At 34.4% G+C, this 17237-nt stretch overlaps 2 pseudogenes; one reads left to right on the top strand and one right to left on the bottom strand.

The window, feature by feature from the left end:
- The first annotated feature begins 1188 nt into the window (after positions 1 to 1188).
- On the top strand, positions 1189 to 1643 carry LOC134367564 (cell division control protein 42 homolog; annotated as a pseudogene).
- Positions 1644 to 15346: 13703 nt separating this feature from the next.
- On the bottom strand, positions 15347 to 15443 carry LOC134368877 (U2 spliceosomal RNA; annotated as a pseudogene).
- Positions 15444 to 17237: the final 1794 nt, after the last annotated feature.

The raw sequence follows: 17237 nt of genomic DNA, 5'->3' as shown, positions 1-17237 counted from the left end.
AACCCCAAAAGCACGGGCAACCAAAGGAAAAATAAACAAATGGGATTATATCAAACTAAAAAGCTTCTGCACAGCAAAAGAAACAATTAACAGAGTTAAAAGACAACCAACAGAGTGGGAGAAAATATTTGCAAAATATACATCTGACAAAGGATTAATATCCAGAATATACAAGGAACTCAAACAACTTTACAAGAAGAAAACAAGCAACCCAATTAAAAAATGGGCAAAAGAACTAAGTAGGCATTTCTCTAAGGAAGATATACAAATGGCCAACAGACATATGAAAAAATGCTCAACATCACTCAGCATCCGGGAAATGCAAATCAAAACCACACTGAGATACCATCTAACCCCAGTTAGGATGGCTAAAATCCAAAAGACTCTGAACGATAAATGCTGACGAGGTTGCGGAGAAAAAGGAACTCTCATACATTGTTGGTGGGACTGCAAAATGGTGCAGCCTCTATGGAAAATGGTATGGAGTTTCCTCAAACAATTGCAGATAGATCTACCATATGACCCAGCTATCCCACTGTTGGGAATATACCCAGAGGAATGGAAATCATCAAGTCGAAGGTATACCTGTTCCCCAATGTTCATCGCAGCACTCTTTACAATAGCCAAGAGTTGGAACCAGCCCAAATGTCCATCATCAGATGAGTGGATACGGAAAATGTGGTACATCTACACAATGGAATACTACTCAGCTATAAAAACGAATGAAATACTGCCATTTGCAACAACATGGATGGACCTTGAGAGAATTATATTAAGTGAAACAAGTCAGGCACAGAAAGAGAAATACCATGTGTTCTCACTTATTGGTGGGAGCTAAAAATTAATATATAAATTCACACACACACACACACAAAACAAAAACCGGAGGGGGTGGAAGAAGATATAACAACCACAATTACTTGAAGTTGATACGACAAGCAAACAGAAAGGACACTGTTGGGGGGTAGGGGGGGAGGGAGACGGGAGGGAGGTTTTGGTGATGGGGAGCAATAATCAGCCACAATGTATATCGACAAAATAAAATTTTAAAAAATAAATAAATTTATTTATTAATTAAGTTTAAAAAAAAAAAAAAGGTCTTCTAAAACTAAATAAATCGTTCTGGTGGAGATGCTAAGGCCAATGTCAAATCTGAAATATTTCATGTAATACAAAACTGTTTAAGCAATGCAGAAAATCAAGTGCATTGTTGTGGGAGATAGTGCTACTGGTAAAACATGTCTATTGACATGCTACACAACAAATTTCCATTAAATATGTACCAACTGTTTTTGACAACTATGCAGTCACAGTTATGATTGGTAGGGAGCCATATACTCTTTAACTTTTTCATACTGCAGGGCAAAAAGATTAAGACATATTACAACCACTGAGTTGTTCACAAATAGGTGTATTTCTAGTCTATGATTTAGTGGTTCTATGTTTTCACTTGAAAATGTGAAAGAAAAGTGGATGCCTGAGATAACTTACCACTGTCCAAAGATCCCTTTCTTGCCTGCCAGGACCCAAATTAATCTCAGAGATGACCCCTTACTATCGAGAAACTTTTCAAGAACAACCAGGAGCCTATCACTCCAGAGACTGATGAAAAGCTGGCTCACAACCTGAAGGCTGTCAAGTAGGTGGAGCATTCTACACTCATGCAGAAAGGCCTAAAGAATGTATTTGATAAAGCAATATTGGTTGTCCTGGAATCTCCAGAACCAAAGAAGAGCTGCAGGTGTGCACTTCTGCAAACATCTCTCCAGAGCCTTTTCTGCACAGGTGGTGTTGGCATCCAGTATCTAAACATCGCTTTTAATATGATGACTACACCACCTTGTTGTATTTGATGAAACTACTGAAAATGGGTAGAATATGTCTTGCACCTTCTCTTTTCCAGAATGCACTATATATGGGACTATGACTTACAAGGCAATTTGTTAACTATTTGCTGATATTTTGGGGGGCTAATTTCTAACTTCTTCCACTAATAAGTGAACAAAAGCATTGCACCTTTTGAAATATACCAAATGGATTGAGTTTGTAATAAATAAAAATTTCCCTGTCAAAAAATAAACAAACAAAAAAAATAAATCTTAAAAGCATGACAGAACTACTAAAATAAGGAGGAATTTCCAAAATAGAAGCTAGGATATATGTGGGGACCTGATAAACTATTTCTGTATTACTCCATTTTCTGTTGCTTATAACAGTATACTCAAAACTGGGTAATTATAAGAAAATGAAATTACTTTCTCACAGTTTTGGAGGCTGGGGAGTCCACGGTCCAGGGGTTGCATTTGGTGAGGGCCTTTTTCTTGGTGAGGATGTTTTGAAGAGTCCCAACGAGGCACAGGGTATCACAAGGCGATGATGGAGCGTGCATGTTTATGTGCTCACTTGCTCTCCTTAAAAGCCAGCAGTGCCCCTCCCCTGATAATCTAATCATCCATTAGCCCATTAACCCATTAATGTACTAATCCATTCCTGAAAGCATAGCCCTCACAATCCAAATGCCCACCTGTCAACACTGCCATATTGGGGATCAAGCTTCCACATGAGCTTTGGAGGGGACAAACATTCAGACCACAGTAACACCCCCCCCAACCTTACACTGAGACCCAGTATAAGGGATCAGAAGGGGTGTAAACTGGAAATAACCTAGATGTTCATGGACTTGAAGTCTAGCTTCATCATTGATTTCAAGGACTTTTAAGCCCCCAGTTTAGGTTACCTAGTCTGGTAGTATGTCCAGGTGTCAGGCAGAAACAAATGATAATCTTCTCTGAAAGAAATCACCAACCATCTAGTTTTTAAATTATTATTATAAAAATTTTCCAAATAAGATATCTTACACTCAGTCAAAGACAGCTAGGTACAGACAGAAAAATAATTGCATGAGCAATGACCAAAAGAAACACATAACAACAAAAGTATAACCAAGAAGACTTCAGATATTAGAAATCTCATAGACTGTTAAAAAAAATCCTATACTTAACAAGATTCAAATACATTTAATTCATTCTTGAGAAATTCAACAAGAAACCAAAAAATATAAAGCGAGATAAAAAGGAAGCAATAAAAATGTAAAGCCTTAAAAATGTAATAATCTAATTAATACTGTGTATTGTACAATAGGTCATCCAGAATGCAGTAAATAAGCAATAAGAATCAATAGACTGAGTAAAGAAGGTCCACCCTCATTGAAGTAGGGCCTGCATTATTCAATCTGTTGAGGACCCAGACCAAAAAAAAAAAAAATCTAGAAAAAATTGACTGAGCATTACACCATCAGCTACCCTGCTTCTCAGGCTTTCAGACACAGAGTAAATTATACCATTGTCCTTCCTGGTTCTCCAGCTTGCAAATGGCATATCATAGGACTTCTTGACCTCTATTATCACATTTATTATTTATCCTATAATAAATTCCTTCTTATGCAGCTCTATATGTTCTAATGGTTTTGTTTCTCTGGAGAACCCTAAGACATTAATCTACATAAAATAAACCAAACACAGAAAGATAAATACTGCCTGATCTCATTTGTATGTAGAATCTAAACAAATAAAACTCACAGAAGCAGAGAGTAGAATGGTGGTTGTGAGGGGTTAGGAGTGAAGGTGGTAGTGGTGGGGTAACGGGGAAATGTTGCTCAAGGAGTACACAGTTTCAGTAAGACAAGATAAATAAGTTCTAGAGATCTATTGTACAGCATAGTGACTAAAGTAATAATAATATATTGTATACAAAAAACTGCTGAGAGTAGATCTTAAGTGTTCTTACCACAAAAAATGGGTAATTATGTGAATTATTTGATATGTTAATTAGCTTAATTTTGATAATTATTTCACAATAATACATACATTAAAACATAAATTTGTACTCTGTAAATATATCCAATTTTTATTTATCAATTATACCTCCATAAAGATGGAAATTAAAAGGAAAAAAAAAAGAAATGGCAAAACAAACAAAAAGGACCAAAGGTCTTAACAGACACCTCACCAAAGCAAATATACAAACTGTATGTCCTACAGTGGATTAATGTCCAGAATATAGAAGGAACTCAAACAACTTCACTGTAAAAAAATAAATAACCCAATTAAAAAATGGGCAGAGGAGCTGAATAGACATTTTTTAAAGGAAGACATACAAATGGCCAACAGACACATGAAAAAATGCTCAACATCACTAAGCATCTGGAAAATGCAAATCAAAACCACATTGAGATATCATCTCACCCCAGTTAGACTAGCTATTAGCAAAAAGAGAGAAAATAACAAATGCTGGTGAGGATGTGGAGAAAGGGGACCTTTTGTACACTTTTGATGGGACTGTAAACTAATACAGCCATTATGGAAAACAGTATGGAGGTTTCCCAAACAACTATAGATAGAACTGCTGTACGATCCAGCAATCCCACTACTGGGTATGTACCCAAAGGAATGGGAATCATCATGTTGAAGGGATACCTGCACTCCCAAGTTCATCACAGCTCTATTTACAATATCCAAGAATTGGAACCAACCTAAATGTCTACTGATGGATGACAGGATAAGGAAAATGTAGTATATATACACAGTGGAATACTACTCAGTCATAATAAAGAATAAAATCCTGTCATTCGCAGCAACATGGATGAGCTTGGAGAAAATTATGTTAAGTGAAATAAGCCAGGCACAGAAAGAGAAATACCACATGCCCTCACTCAAAGTGGGAGGGAGGAAGGGAGGGAGGAAGGGAGGGAGGAAGGGAGGGAGGGAGGGAGGGAGGGAGGGAGGGAAGGAAGGAAGGAAGGAAGGAAGGAAGGAAGGAAGGAAGGAAGGAAGGAAGGAAGGAAGGAAGGAAGGAAGGAAGGAAGGAAGGAAGGAAGGAAGATACAATCACAATAATACATTGAACTTTTGGAAGAGAGAACAGAACTGTGGTTACTAGAAGTGGGGGAGAGAGAGAGTGGGAACGGGATTTGGGAAAAATTGGTTAATGGACACCAAGAATGCTTATGTTTTTCAAAGATGAACATGCTAACAACTATCCTGATTTGATCATTACATATTTTACACAAATACCCTATAGTCAACTCTTCACCCCACAAATATGTATAATCAATTATGTTTCAATAATAAAAAAGAAAGCAATTGTATGAAAAAATTTGCAGCCTATTCTAATGATGATGATGATGATGATGATGATAAAAGAAAATATACAGATGGCACATAAATATATAAAAAGATGTCCCACATCATATGTTGTTAGAAAATTTCAAACTAAAACAACAGTGAAATATCACTACACACCTATTAGAATGACCAAAATCCAGAACACTGACACCACCAAATGCTGGTAAGGATGAGGAACAACAGGAAATCATATTCATTGCTGGTGGGAATGCCAAATGTTATACCCACTTTGGAATACACTTTGGCAGTTTCTTACAGAACTAAACATATTCTTACCATCTATCCAACAATTCCGTTCCCTGGTATATATCCACATAAAGTGAAAACTTCTGTCCACATAAAAACCTGTACATTGATGTTTACAGCCACTTTATTAGTTTCCAGAACTTGGAAGCAACCAAGGTGTCCTTTAGTAGATGGATGAATAAATAAACTGTATTACATACAGACAATGAAATATTATTCTAAGCTATAAAGAAATGTGCTATCAAGTCATGAAAAAAATGGAGAAAATATAAGTTCTAAGTAAAATAAGCTAATCTGAAAAAATCTACATAATATATGATTCCAACTATATGATGTTCTGGATAAGGAAAACTACAAAGATTATGAAAAGATCAGTCATTTCCAGGGATTAGGTGGGAAGAAGGGATTTATAAGCAAAGCACTGCAGATTTTTAGAGCAGTAAAACTATTCTGTAATATATTACAATTGTGGATATAGGTTATTATAAATTTGTCAGATCCATAAAGTGTACAACTCCAAGAGTGGACATTAATGTAAACTACAGACTTTGGGTGATAATGATGTGTCAATGTAGGTTCATCAATTGTATCAAATGGGCCACTCTGGTGTGGGATGTTGATAATATGGGAGGCTATGCACGTGTGGAGGCAGGGATTTGTGGGAAATTTCTGTACCTTTCACTCAATTTCACAGTGAACCTAAAACTGCACTACAAATGAAAAGTCTATTTAAAAAATCCTATGGAAATGAGAGTGAAGGACAAAGAAGTGTGACAAAGGAGACAGAAAAAGGCAAGGTGTTATATTAGTTAGCTGGCCATAATGTTACAAGAAAATACCAATGCTGGCTCATACACATAGGATGTATCAAGATTGATGGAACCATCACACCTTAGGGAAGAAAGGTGAAAATTTGTTACTGGTACAGTCCCACCTCCTGTCTCTCCCTGGTCAATACTCACCTAACAGGGCATTAACTTTACTCCTTAACATTACTTCTGAGTTGTTTCACCCTATTCCTTTGTATAGCTGCTGAAAATCCAGATCTGACATCCTATGGTGTGGTGCTTAGTCTGATTCCAGAAAGAGTGTAATGACCCATTCTCAGTAGGGCTGATCAGGTTAGGTCTGGGCATCAAAGTTCTTGCAATTCACACTATGACAGGCTTGACTGTGGTCATGCTGAAACCTAACCGTCACTGCAGGATAAATTGAGACAGCCAAAGTTGTCCGGAAATAGCATAATGGCCATGGTGAACAGGCTCAGGCTCAGGAGGCTAGTGAAGCTGGCCAAATTTAGGGAAGTCCATAGATTGTGTCTGATACAAGAGTGTTTTCTCTGATCTATAAACTTTTTAATATATTTCCCGCTTCTGCCCTTAAAAAATTGAATATAGTAATAATTTTCCATAACCATCAGTATCTATTTAGTTGCCAACATTTTTTGTCTATTTCTTTTATATAGTCTGAGTAATTTTTTCAAGCATATCCTCTACATCACTGATTCAGTTTTACAATAATTTTCTGTTCAATCACTAGCTGTTCATAATTTGAGTAGGTTTTTTATAATTATTGTCTGTCTTCATACTTTTATAAATTATAAAATCTAACTTTCGTTTCTGTCATCACCTCATTTTTATCTCTTTCAAAATATAATATTCCCTTTAATTCTCTTGTTATTATAAATATTTATTTGGATACTTCATGTTCTATTTCCTTGGATGCATTCTCTTATCCAAAACATACTTAGACTTTCCCAGGCATCTCTCTCTCTCCACCCACCTTCCCTTATTCTCTCTTTCTATGTCTCTCCTCCTTACCTTCTATTTTAATTTTTATTTATCTGTTTTTATTTTTGTTTAAAAAAGTAATATATATAAAAAGTTTCTATAGGATGTACATGTGAATTTTAAAGAATAAATATTATGAACACCTGCATGCCACCGCCTGATTTTAACAAGAGAATATTAGTAACTTCCACAACAGCATTTCCATTTCTACTATCAGGAGTAACCACTACCTTAATTTTTTTATTAACCTTGTTCTTCTTTCTTTTATAGTGTTACCTAATTTTCATATTTTTTCAGAAAATATCATTTAGGTTTTTCTCAGTAATGACCTTCAAATAGAATGAGTATTGAAATATTATGTGAAATTAGTCTGTCACTCAATATTTGTGAGATTTAAACATACTGATGCACGTTACTATAATTGAATCATTCTAATTGCTGTACAAAATTGCACTATATAAATTTACCACAATTTTTTAATCTATTCTATTTTTGTAGTTATTTGGGTATTTTCCAGCTTTTACTTTTGGCTTTTTGTCGTACATTTCTTTTTGGACTTTTACAAATGCTATCTGAGGTATATAAATAGGAGTGAAATTGTTAGGTCATGTACATATTCAACATTACTAATACAAAAGTATTTTCTTAAAGTTTGTACTAATTTAAACTCTCAACTGAAGTGTATGAAGATTCTATCTACTATAGAATAGCGGATAGTATCTTTTTAGTGTTAATTTAGTGTTAGTTTCTTTGATAACACCGTTATGGGCTGAATTGTGTCCCCCAAAATTAAAACATTAAAGTGCTACCCCCGAGAGTACCTCAGAATGTAACTATATTTGGAGATAAGACCTTTAATGAGGTAATTAAAATAAAATGAGGTCATATAGGTGAACTCTAATCCAATATGACTGGAATTCTTATGAGAAAAGGAGAGTAGGACACAGACAACACCCAGAAGGATGACCTTGGTCTCACTCATACGTGGAATCTTTAAAAAAAAGGGGGGGGGGGTTCTAACAGAAGTAGAGTGTAGGATAGAATAATGGTCATCCCAGGCTGGGAGGAGAGGGGAAGGTGGGGAGAAGAAGGGGTTGACTAATGGGCACAAAACTATGCTGTCTACCTTAAGTGAATCATTGTGTAGTTATGCATGTATTGAAACAACACACTTTACCTCACAAAAATAAATATAAATAAAATTTTAAAAAATAATTAAAAGTCAACATTGAAACTTATATCATACAATTTGTGAGTAAAGTCACTTTAAATTACTTCTTTCTAATCTTATACCTTTGATTTTTCCCAATTCATTTAATTGTTTAGAACATTATGATGCTAAACAAAACAAAATTAATTAAACAAAATTAGTGAAATAGCATCTATTTCTCATTCTTTTATGAGGTGGTCAGTCAGGTGTGGCTACAAGGGGAGACAGAGGAGAGGCTCAGGAATAGACCAAGTTTATTATTCTCACAGGCCCTAGAGACAGGAGGCCTGGCACATCATGCAAGGTCATATGGGAAAGAAACCAGTGTGGTCAGGAGGCAGAAGACAAAAGGAAAGGATGGATTTAGACCACTGCCTTTGTTGGGGTTTCCACCACAAAGGAAAATTAGGGCAGAGTGAACAGTTTAGGATTGGCCAGTTTGAATAATTTCTGCAGGCTTTGGTCTATATGGATGTTTTCTAACTGCCTGGTACCTAGCCACACAGGATTACCATAATACCAAAACAAGAAAAAAAATCACAGGAAGGAAAACTACACACCAATGTCACTAATGAACACACATCTCACCAAAGAAGATATTTGCCTGTGAAATAAGCACATAAAAAGATATTAAACATCATTTGTCATTAGGAAATTGCAAATTAAAACAATGAGGTACACTACACTCCTACTAGAATGGCTAAAATCCAAAACATTGACAACACTTTGGAAGATAGATTGACAGTTTCTTACAAACCTAAACATGGCCTCATCGTGTGATGTAGTACTCACACTCTTAGGTTTTTACCCAAATGAGTTGAAAACATATGTTCACACAAAAACCTGCACACAAATATTTATGAAAACTTTATTCATAACTGCCAAAACTTGGAGGCAATCAAGATGTCCTTCAATAGATGAATGGATAAACAAATTGTGGTACATTCATACAATGGCACATTACTCAGCAATAAAAAGAGTTGTGCTATCAAGCCACATAAGGATATAGCAGAACCTTAAAATGCATATTGTTAAGCGAAAAAAGCTAGTTTAAATAGGCTATGTATTATATTATTCCAAGTATATGACATTTTGTATAAGGCAACACTATAGAGATATTAAAAAGATCAGTGTGTGCTAGACTTTTATGGTGGAAGAAAACTGCTGGAGGGGGTAAGATATGAACAGGCAGAACACAGGGGATATTTTTAGGATAATGAAAATATTCTTCATGATACATTAAAGATTAATACATGACATTATGCATTCACTGAATTCCATAGAACTGTACAACACCAAGAGTAGACCCTAATATAAACTATGGATTTTAGTTAATAATAATGTATCAACATTGATTCAACCATTATAACAAATGCATCACACTAATGCAAAATATTAATATAGGAGAAACTGTGTTTAGGAGCAGAAGAGGTATATGGCAGTCTCTACTTTCTGACCAAATTTTCTATTTACCTAAATGTGCTCTAAAAAAAGTAGTCTTTTTTTTTTTTAAGTGTATGTCCATAAAGGAAATGTGAACACTAACTGGATATAATGATGTTATGGGTTTTTTTTTTCTTTTTTAGATTAAAGAGCTCTTATTTTGTTGCATATTGAAATATTTACAGAAGAAATGATATGATGTCTGAGATTTGCTTCCAAATAATATGGGAAAAAGAAGTAGATGGGGAAAAAGATAAAGTATGATTGACCTTATGTTGATAATTAGCAGAACTAGATGATAGTTGTATTAGGTTCATTATAATTTTTTATTTACTTGAAATGTTTTGTAGTAAAAATGTAAAATGCAAAGTCCACTTCCAAAAAAATTAGAGAAAGTGTGTAATGATAAAACACTTGAAAAAGTCATGAACGCATTCATATGGCCACTAAAAATGTAAAACGATGCTCAACCTCATTAGTACTCAAAAAATGTAAATTAAAATCACAATGTGATATGATTATATACCCACTATAAAAATCTAAAATAAAAAGGATATAAAATACGAAGCCAAATACAGGAACTGAAATGCATGGATGCCGGGGTGTAATTTGGTACATCCATTTGAAAAGCGAACTGAATCTGTTATAGCTGAACATAATTGTACATAGATTTTTTCATAATTTTCACTCCTAGCTCTATAGGCAACATAAGCGTGCTGCGCATGTTCATCAAAAGACAGGTACAAGAACACACAAGGGAGCAATATTTGTAATCATAAAAGTCTGTACCAGCAGAATGAGCAAATTACATTTTGGTATATTCATATGATGTAATATTATCAGCAACAAAAATTAACAAACTACTGTTGAGCACCACTACATGGTGAAAAATCACAAATGTAAAGTTGTACAAACAAAAAACAGTAAAAAAAAATACATACTGCTTAATTCTATGTACGTAAAATATAAAACAGACACAACTAATTTATAGTGTTAGAAATAAGGAAGGTTTAAACCTTGGAAATGAGGGGGTACCAGTAATACAGTATTTCTTTGTGTGAATGCTGGTTATACTAGTATGTTCATGCTGGGATGGTTTAACAAGCTAAGCTGTAGGGTAACCATTTGTGTACTTCATGTATTTTATACTTCAATAAAAATGATTCTTTAAAATAAACATAAAACAATAACAAAAGCACCAGTGTTGATGATAAACACATCTTCACTTTTGCACCAATAACTGCTGACTTTTCAGTTTAAATGTTAAACATGCCCATTGGCAGTAGTTCTTGCATTTTTTCCAGTCCAACTTTGGTTTTACTCTGCTTTACTTCTATTTTTTTACCATACTTACCCCTGACCCACATTTTGTCATATTCACTGGCATACGAACCAAACATCACCTTGATTTTAAATTTAGAGTTTTGTTTGGGTGTTGAAAACCTATGGAAACCCAAGTTTGCCACTCTGAGTAGAAAAAAAAATGGACCCATTTCATTGAACCTTTATGTTTATACCTTTGTGTCTTCATATGCACATGAAAATCTAAATGATTATGAACAATTAATATGGAAATGAAACTCTATCTTGCAAATAAATCAATAGCATTTGTAAACAATTACCTTATGAACAATTGATAAATGCTCTTCTCTCTGTAATAGAACTTATTTCTTAGAAACAGTGACTATTAAAGTAGTTTTATGTATAGACCTTGAAGACAGTTTTCTCTAGTCTATATGTGTTCCTAAAAATAAAAGGAGGTATTTGGATGATATAGGGAAAAAAATTCCTTTCTCTGTATCCTTCTAAATTCTTGTCTGAGGTCCCTGTAAAAAGAGACAGATTAACAAGAGAATAACTAACAGAAATTTATTAACACATATCTCTCTTACATACACGGGAGAAACTCAGGGACATAAGCCACTCAAACATGTGGCTTAGAATTTGAGCTTAAATACCATCTTCAGCCAAAACAAAGAAAGACGTGCATGTGTGTGTGATGGGGGAAGGGAAGCAAGTCATGAGAAAGTAATCAGAATAAGTATACTAAACAATATCAAGTTTTCTTATTCAGATTTAAGTCCATGTCTCCTCCATTGACAAGGGTCTCATGTTTTAGTCACCATTTATTTCCTGATACAGAGAGGGAAACACCCTTACAAACAGATATTTTCCTTTACGAATGTAAATTTCCATTACAAAAGGGTAACTTATAGAAGGGTACTTCAAAAAGTTCAAGAAAGTATTTGTACTATATTCTAATTCTATTTTTCCACAAACTTTTTGAATTATCCTTCTATAAACTGTTTTCAGGGCTTTTCCTGTCCCTGTGTCTACTGTTTCTCAAAATTATCCTTATGCTGAAGAGACATATTTGGGGTGGCATATTATGGTCTCCTACAAGAGGAAAAATATACGTATGGGAGGGAGCATTGTATATTCAATTGAGATTTTAAAATGCTGGCTTAAATATAAATACTCCAGGAAAATTTTCTAAAGCTTATTTGAAAATAGAATCTTTTTTGAAACAGTAGCTTTTAACTTGTCTCTTCACTCCATCTTGGAGAGGCATGTTATAGATTTTGAGAATTCATGCAGGATAATAAAAATATTTAACTATGTTTAGTCTATTATTTGCCAAACTTATATGACCATGCAATCATATGCTTTTGCCTATGGCACCTATTGTATTAGTCTGTTTCTGTTGCTTATAACAGAAATACCTGAAACTGGGTAATTTATGAATAAATAATATTTGTTACTTACAATTTTAGAAGCTGGGAAGTACAAAGTACACCAAAACAGGGTATCACATGGCAAAAATGGCTAAGCAGACAGAGAAGTAACCTCTTCTCTTGCTCTCCTTTTAAAGCCAATCAGAAACATGCCTGTGACCACCATTAAAACATCAACTTATTACTCAATGAATGGATCAATCCATTCACTAGGCATGGTCCTCACAATCCAATCACCTCCTAAAAGCCCCACCTTTCAATTACCATGATAGGATTTCCCACCCTCTTAACACTGTCACAGTGGAGATTAAGTCTTAATAAGCTTTGTGTGGACATCCAATCCACAGCAACTATTAATATTCCACATTCCTGTGTTCCATGGAAGAAAGTTTGGAAAATACTTTGAATAGTGAAACACTCGAACTAATAAGAAGGTGAGGGAATTAATCTACCTCTATGACAGCCATGAATTGGAGGATTTTGCATTTATGATGGTGGGGGAAAAGTGCTTTGGGCCCTACGATGCTGTAATGTAAAATTTTGGCTGCATATTAAATATATACCTGGTTAATCTCTGGGAATGAGGAAAATAAATTAGAAATGCTGTTCCATAGGCCACTGAAAATGTAGAAAGGATTTTGAAAAGCTAGTGTTCGAAGATATCTCTTATTACTACTAAATGTGTCTAAAATATCTGATACTAGGCTGTACAGTCACAACACAGGGTACTGTGTGATTGCTGCCTATATAACATTAAGCAGGAAAAAGCAGAAAAACAGTCCACTGCATTGTCAACTTCATATTTGTAAATCTATGTGGTTGTTTGATTACTTAAGTGGCAAATTGTGATTGAAGTTAAGGTAATTTGTGATTAAAATTTTTCACAATTATTTTCAACTGGTTACCTAGTGACTCGTCCATTAAGTTGAGTGTTTCTTAGTATGTTTCTAAATTTAAACTTATAGTTTCTAAATTCAAGATATGGAGGGATCCATTTTCTGAGAGGCTGTAGAATAATAAAACAAGGATTTGTATGGCAGATAAGGGAGGGAAACTTCTGCCCAATCATCTTCCATTCAGTGCTGAAAATGCTACTTACTGTTAGTTACAATATATACTACCCATGCAGGATATCTGAAGCCTAATTTTCTGTTGTGTTTCACCTTATTTTCAGAGAGCAGCACTCTATATTTTTTAAGAAAAAAAAAATTAGACTATTTTGAGTATTGGTACAAGTTGAAATTCTGGTCCAGACATAATAGTGTTGATACACTTCTCTGTACTACTTTTGAAATAATGTAATAACCAAGCACAGAAGAACTATATAAGATGCTAAGATGAAGGAATAATCGTTTGGTACCCAAGGGCAGGCAGGAAAGCATTGCATTGGGAACCTTGCCACAAGTGTCCTGGCCATGGCACCGTCTTGACCACCATGGACCTGACACTTCCCTTTCCCACAAAGAGACACTGAGGTAAATGTTGGGTTAACTCAGGGGATATATATTTTGGATATAACATCCGTAGTATTTCAATACACTAACAATGAACAATGTAAAAAGAAAGTTAAGAAAATAATCTCATTTGCAATAGCATCAAAAAGAATAAAATTCTTAGGAATAAACTTAATGAAGGAAGCATAAGACTTGTACACTGAAACTACAAAACATTGCTGAAAGAAATTAAACAATACAAAAATAAATGGAAATAAATTCCACATACATGAATTGGAAAAATTAATACTGTTAAAATATCAATAGTACCCAAACTGATCTATAGATAGACTCAATGCACTGCCTATCAAATTCCCAATGATTTTTTTTTCTCTATAAATAGAAAATTTGATTCTAAAAGTCCTATGGAATCTCAAGGGACCCAGAATAGTCAAAACAATCTTTAAAAAGAACAAAGTTGGAGGTCTCATGTTTCCTAATTTCAAAACGTTGTAGTAATCAAAACGGTATGGTACTGATATTAAGACAGGTATATAGGTCAATGGAAATAATATAAAGAGGCCATAAATAGCCTTAGATTTATGGTCAAATATTTTTGACAAGATTACCAACACCATTTTATGAGAGAAAGAACAGTCTTTTCATCAAATAATGCTGGAAAAATTCTTTTGCACCCATGTGCAAAAGAATAAAGTTGGATATACCACATTTTCCTTATCCACTCATCTGATGATGGAAATTTGGGCTGGCCCCAACTCTTGGCAATTATAAATAGCACTGCAATAAACATGGGAGTACAGGTATCCCTTCTACATGATGATTTCCATTCCTCTGGGTATATACTCAGCAGCAGAATAGCTGGGTCACATGGTAGCTCTATCTGTAGTTGTTTGAGGAACATCCATACCATTTTCCATAAAGGCTGCACCATTTTGCTGTTCCAACAACAGTGTATGAGTGTTCCTGATACAATGGAATACTACTCTGCTACAAAAAAGAGTGAAATACTACCATTCGCAGCAACACGGATGGAATTAGAGAAAATTATATTAAATGAAATAAGCCAGGCACAGAAAGATAAATACCACATGTTTGCACTTATTTGTGGGAGCTAAAAATAAATAAATACACAAATAAATAAATGGGGTGGGGAGGAAGAAGACACAACAATCACAACAATTCCTTGAACTTGTTAAGACAAGTGAATAGATATGACGTTGATGGTGGGAAAAGGGAGGGAGAGGGAAAGAGGAATTGGTAAAGGAACATGAAAATCAACTACACTGTATACTGATAAATTAAAATAAAATACTTTTTAAAAAATATTAAACTGATAAGAACAGATACTACACTTGATCTTAGCCAAAAGGCCGAGAAGCAATCTTTTTTTAAAATAAAGAGTAAAGTTGGACCCTTACCTTGCATCATATATAAAAGTTAACTCAAAATGGATGAAAAAATCTAAGTGTGAGAATATAGGAGCTAAAACTACAAAACTCTTAGAAGAAAATATAGAGAGAAAATTTCATAATCTTGGATTTGGTAATGATTCATTGAATATGGTACAAAAAGCACAATCAACAAAAGAAAAGTAGATAAATTGCCCTTTATCAAAATTAAAAACTTGTACAAAAAAGGACATTATCCACCAAGTAAAAGGGCAACCCACAGTGTATTAGTCCGTTTTTGTTGCTTATAACAGAATACCTGGAACTGAGTGATTTATAAAGAAAAACAACACATTGCTTACAGTTTCTGAGGCTGGGAAGTCCAAAGTCCATCTGGTGGTGGCAACAGTGAACCAGAGGTCTCACATTGCAAGATGGTGGAAGTAGAGACAGCAGAAAGAGCTAGACAAATAGACTCTCCTCTTCCTTTAAAGCCCTCAGAAACACACCCCTGACCACCATTTTTAATCCATTCACTACTGCTTGGTCCTACAACCCAATCACCTCTTCAAGGCCCCATGTTACAATTACCATAATGGGATTTTCCACCCTCCTTACAGTCACAGTGGGGACTAAGTTTCTAATACATAAAACTTGGGGGACACAATTCAAGCTCTAATGAGTTTTGGGGGGACATAATTCAGTCCACTTCACACAGAATGTGAGAAAATATTTACAAATCATATATCTGATAAGGCATTAATATCCAGAATATATAAAGAATTCTCACAACCCAAAAACAACAAAAAATTCCAATTCAAAAATGAACAAAGGATTTGAATAGATATTTCTCCAAAGAAGATATGCAGATGGTCAATAAGCACATGAAAAGATGCCCAACATCACTAATCATTAGGGAAGTGAAAATAAAAAAAAACACAGTGAAATATTATTTCACACCAGTTAGGATGAATATTATTAAAATAGACAACAACAACAACAACAGCAAAAAACAGAAAATAACAAGTATCGGTGTGGATATAGAGAAAATTGCACACTCATGCATTGCTGGTGGGAATATAAAATGGTGCAGCCACTGTAGAAAATAGTATGGAGGTTTCTCAAAAAATTAAACATAGAATTACCATATGAGCTAGCAAATCAACTTCTGACTACATACTCAAAATAATTAAAAGCAGTGACTCAGATATTTCTATGCCAATATTCACTGCAGCATTATTCACATTAGCCAAAAGGTAAAAACAAACCAAATATCTATCAACATATGAATGGGTAAACAAAATGTCATGTATACACATAATGGAATGTTATTTAGCCATGTAAAGAAACAAAGTTCTAATACATGTTAAAACATGGATAAACCTTGAAAACATTGTATTAAGTGAAATAAACCAGACAAAAAAGAGACAAATGTTCTATGAGTCTACTAACATGAGATATCTAGAAAAAGAAATTCATATAGATTAAAGTATAATGGTCATACCCAGGGGCTGATGGGAGGGGGGTAATGGTATCGTTGCTTAATGGGCACAAATTTTCTGTTTGGGGTTATAAAAATATTTTCAAAATAGATAGTGATGATAGTTGCACAGCACTGAGAATGTAATTAATATCACTGAATTGTACACTTAAAAATACTTAAAATGCTAAATTTTATGTTCTATGTGTTTTACCATAATAAAAACAAATTTTGAAAAAAAAACATATTGCAAATAAGTTCTATATTCTAGTTTATAGGATTGTGGATTGTGTCTGCAGGGGTACATG

The sequence above is a fragment of the Cynocephalus volans genome, chromosome X (genome assembly GCF_027409185.1).
Source record: "Cynocephalus volans isolate mCynVol1 chromosome X, mCynVol1.pri, whole genome shotgun sequence".
Taxonomy (NCBI): Eukaryota; Metazoa; Chordata; class Mammalia; order Dermoptera; family Cynocephalidae; genus Cynocephalus; species Cynocephalus volans.
The sequence above is the reverse complement of the archived record's forward strand: the minus strand, read 5'-3'. Positions and strand labels throughout refer to the sequence as shown.